This window comes from Chenopodium quinoa, unplaced genomic scaffold, assembly GCF_001683475.1.
Source record: "Chenopodium quinoa cultivar QQ74 unplaced genomic scaffold, ASM168347v1, whole genome shotgun sequence".
NCBI classification, from domain to species: Eukaryota; Viridiplantae; Streptophyta; class Magnoliopsida; order Caryophyllales; family Amaranthaceae; genus Chenopodium; species Chenopodium quinoa.
In genome coordinates this window covers 6226503-6231197 of record NW_018742484.1, presented here as the reverse complement: position 1 = coordinate 6231197, position 4695 = coordinate 6226503, and the positions used below count along the sequence as shown (strand labels likewise).

General features: G+C 37.1%; 1 long non-coding RNA gene across 1 annotated transcript; it reads left to right on the top strand.

The window, feature by feature from the left end:
* The first annotated feature begins 3172 nt into the window (after nucleotides 1-3172).
* Nucleotides 3173-4027, top strand: LOC110719284. The gene is made up of 3 exons (XR_002511055.1): nucleotides 3173-3384; nucleotides 3484-3594; nucleotides 3741-4027. It is a non-coding gene; the product is annotated as an uncharacterized LOC110719284 (long non-coding RNA).
* The last annotated feature ends 668 nt before the right edge of the window (nucleotides 4028-4695 follow it).

Sequence of the window (4695 nt, the reverse complement as noted above, 5' to 3'; positions counted from 1 at the left end):
GGTGTGGGGTTGGGGCTGGTGGTGGTCGTGGGTTGTGCCGAAGTCTGGCAGGTGGTTTGCGTGGGTAGTGTGGCTGGGAAAAGAGAATGGTGGTTGCGTGGGTGGGATAGGAATGTAGATTTGGGTTAGGTTGGGTGGGTTAAGGTGGTGGTGGGTTCAGGGTTAGGAATGTAGATCTGGGACTGGTCGAGTCGTGTATTAAGGTGGTGGGTTAAGGCGGTGGTGGGTTAAATTGTGGTTTTTTTTATAGTGGTGGTGGAGGTTGGTGGCGTTACTGGTGGTGGAGCATCTTTTTTTTTTGGCAGGGGTTTTCGACGGACTTTTCCCGGGCCGAAAAATCTTTTTCGACGATTGAATTCCGTCGGAAAAGTGTTTCCGATGGAAATTCCGTCAAAAAAGGTCGTTTTTCCTACAAAAGTTGTTCCTACAACCGGTTCTGATGGAAATTCCGTCGGAAAACTGGGTGTTTCCGAGAGAATTCTTCCGTCGAAAATGGCCTTTTTTTGTAGTGTAAGTAAGACAGAAGTCACTTTTAGCAAATATTCCACTGTCGAAAGGAGTGAAGAGATTATTGATACTTTGGGTGTACGTGAAGTTGAGAGACATGAGAAATATTTGGGTCTTCCGACTATGATTGGGAAATCAAAAAAAGCAATTTTTGCTTGTTTGAAGGAAAGAATATGGAAGAAATTGAATGGGTGGAAGGAATGATTACTCTCTAAACCGGGGAAAGAAGTTTTAATCAAGGTCGTAGCTCAAGCAATCCCAACATATATGATGCGCATTTTTAAAATTCCAGATGGGTTAATTGAATAAATTCACTCTTTATTGTGTCGGTTATGGTGGGGCTCAAGGGAAAACGAGAGGAAATTACATTGGCAAAGTTGGGAGAGGTTGTGCCTTCTGAAGGCGAAGGGTGGGATGGGCTTTCAAGACCTTAAATGTTTAACCAAGCGCTCCTTGCAAAGCAAAATTAGAGGCTGCTCACGAATTAATCATCTCTTCTCCACAAAATCCTTAAAGCTCGTTATTTTAAGAACTCAAATGTTCTTGAAGCTCTAAGGGGATACGACCCAAGTTACACTTGGAGAAGTATGTGGGGAGCTAAGGGTCTTATGAGGGTTGGCCTTGCTTGGAGGGTGGGTGATGGGGGTAGCATTCGGATTTGGAAAGATTTATGGGTGTTGTAAGAGGGAAGCCTATATTATTGCCTCGATCTGAAAGCGTGGATGCGAATATGTTGGTGCGAGATCTTATGTGTGATGGTGGAAGGAAGTAGGATGCTGTAAAGGTGAGTTCGATGGTGGATAATGAGATGGGAGCGAGAATTTTGGTTGTTCCTCTTGCGTGTGAGAGACGTGTTGATGGGGTGTTCTGGTGGCAAGCAAGAAATGGTATATACTCTGTATAGTCAGGTTATTGGTTGGCAAAAGGAGGTGAAGGGAGTGAGCTAGCTGATATACCTGATGATGAGGTTTGGCGAATGGTATGGAACACTCGTGGGCCACCAAAGCTCTAGCACTTTCTTTGGAGTGCGGTAAAGGGAAATCTTCCAGTCAATAATAGACTCGTCCAACGTCACATTTCTAATGATGCTTCCTGTCAAATTTGTGACCACAACGATGAAATGATTTGGCATGCTCTAGTTGAATGCAATGCGGTTGCTAAAATTTCGGAGTGTAGTGACTTAAAAGAAAATCTTGTTGATGCTCCAACTTACTCCTTTGCTGTTTTTTGGGCGTGGTTATATAGGAAATGTAATGGTGAGGTGCTGAGCACTATGGCTGCTTTGATGTGGGCAGCATGGCGTTGTAGAAACCTCACCATTTTTTAGAATCAGAGGCCAAACACCGTGCTACTTGCTGCTGGTGATTGTCGTCTTGTTCAAGACTACCAGTCTTACGCAAAAAAGGTGTTTCATAGAGTTGCAAATGCCTTAGAGCCCCGGAGTATTTCTAGCTGGAGCTGTTCCCCAACGAATGCAATCAAGATTATTGTGGATACTCATGTACCGAGTAGTGGGATGGCTGGGCTTGGGGTTGTATGCAGGGATGCCGAAGGAAAAACTGTTGTTGCTGCAAAGAGGAGGACTGCTATTGCCTCACCTGAGATTGTGGAAGCTCTTGCGGTTCGCTATGGTCTCCAGCTTTCGCACAGGATGGGTTATGCTAGAATCTTGGTGGAGTCGGATGCCATCAATGTGATCAAGGCTGTGAAGTCGAAGGAGGAAGGTCGTTCACCCATTTATTCTATTTTTGATGATATTTGTATTGATAGATCTAAGTTTGAGTTTTGTACTTTTTCACACATTAAGAGATCATGTAATACGGTGGCTCATCTTGTAGCAAGATGGGACATGAGTGACAATGTGGAACTTGTACGTTTGTGTGCCTTTCCCTAAAGTATTTTAACTTTGGCGGAAATGAACTTGATTTAATTTTATGAATAAGAGCTCTATCTTTCCTTCAAAAATAAAAATGTGCTTTTGGATTCACATTTATATCATTAGGAGTTGGGGAAATTAATGATATGCGGTTTTGTTATGAGAGGTGAGTAATAATAAGTATATGAAAAATACCAATGAACGTAATTAAATATTTAATTGTGCTAATGCCTTTTGAGTTAAAAGACATATCTTTTGCTAACTTTTTATGTGCTTAGTAACGTAAGTAGTTAATTATGATATTTATTATAATTAACTTACGTTAATGTCTTTTGGGTTAAAAGACATGTCTCTTGAGGGACACTCTTTTAGGTATATCCCTCATTCTAAATAAGTAAAGATGGTTGTCTGGCCTAATGTGAATATATGATGTAAGATGATTAAGAAAAACATCATTAAACTTGCTTCTTTTATGAAAACTTAATCTAGAGTAGTTTCTCTTGATTGATTTTACAAACACTTGTTCAAAAACTTCTTGTTGATTAATTTTGTTAAACAACCAAAATCAATTGTCTCTTCTTTGTATCTCAATAGTTTTATCGTGTTAACCTTGTTGTTTCGTAGTTGGATGATAATAAACTATTTAAAGCGGCATTAAGTTACGTGCCTAGAAGAAATATTCGGCCCCTCTTGTTTAATCCTCCATTTTGTTCTAACATATATATATATATATAGGGAGAGGCTCTTGTGAGAACTCATCCCTTATGTGAGAACTCTAATCTATATGAGAACAAATCTAGATCATTGATCAAATTAAATCTAACCGTCCAAAAAGAACATAGTAATGACATTTCCGTAATTTCATGAATCTATACACCCCATTCTCTCTTTCCTATTCTTCTTAGCTTTCACGTTCAACATCTCTTTCTCTCTCTAAACTTTTTGTTGTTCTCTCTCTCCTCATATCAGTGGTTTTTGGGGAAATTCTATACTAATTTAAAGTAAGTTTATCACTATTATGATCTAATTTATTTTCAAAATTCGATTATTTTACGTCATTGGCTGAAATTCAATACAAACTTACATTATTCATGAATTAGGTTTTCGTGATTTTTATGCTTAAACCATAGAAATCGCCAATTGCAAATGGATTCAGTCGAACATGTGAACGATGAACCAAAATCGAAAGCTGTTATTTATGAACGAAGAAGGTAAGTATCAAATTATTGATTTTTAATTTGTTGCGTTTTTACCTATTATTTTGCTTATTTATTGATTTTTAATTTAATTTGTTTCCTATGAACAATAGATTGAAATGATGAATGAAATTTTTATTTTAATGTCATTTATTTTTCAGGAGGCATGGCAATGACAGTTTTCACTTTTTCACCAATTTTATTTGGAAATTTTTCGAAGTGGCTTTGATATACAATTGTACGATATTGAAAATCAATTTTGATTGAGGTTAAGCTAAATAATGCTGGTTTGTATGTCTTGACTTAATGACTTGCTTCTTTTGGCATCAGAAATTGCTTTTGTTTGCTGGTTTTTATGTTAGGGGTATTAATTTTAGAGTGTTATTTTGTTATATGTGATGAATCAACTCGATAAATATATTGATGAGATTGCTAATTATGAGAGATTATGGAAGTACAAGAACCTTAAAAAGATTTTGATAAGACTTGTGTAGAATAAGAGCATAAAACATGAACTAGACCATATAAAACATGATTATACTGAACATATCAAGAGCAGCAATAACGGATAACAGTAGATAAGATATGTGGTAGTAAAATGTTAGGTCCTCGCTCTCTACAATACCACCCACACTAGCAATTAACAAGGATTGTATTAGCTCCTCGATATTTGTTATCGAAACCGCCAATCAATTTAACTGAAATTAGAATCCATCAAAAATTTATCAACTATCATGAGTAATTCCAAAGTCACTATTTCAAACACTTCAAATATTGCAAAGTACTATTCTTCCAATTCTGAACAACTGGTGCATACTTGATGTTATGAATTTTCAACTGGTTCTTTGTTCTAATTGTCTAACTTTGCCTTATGATTACCCTTTTCTTAAAATGAGTAAACAAATATTGCTCATTTTAGCCGATTGATGCAAAAGAGCAAAATAATGTTTCTCATTACATATTTTGCCCATTTCGTAATTGAGCAAAATATTTGTAATCACTTCATAGATGTGCAAAAATATTTTTGCTCATTTCATGGATTGGACATAGAAAAATAATTTAAACATATTGTTTGAGCAAACGCCTTCGTACTTGTATATTTGCCCTGGTCTCCAT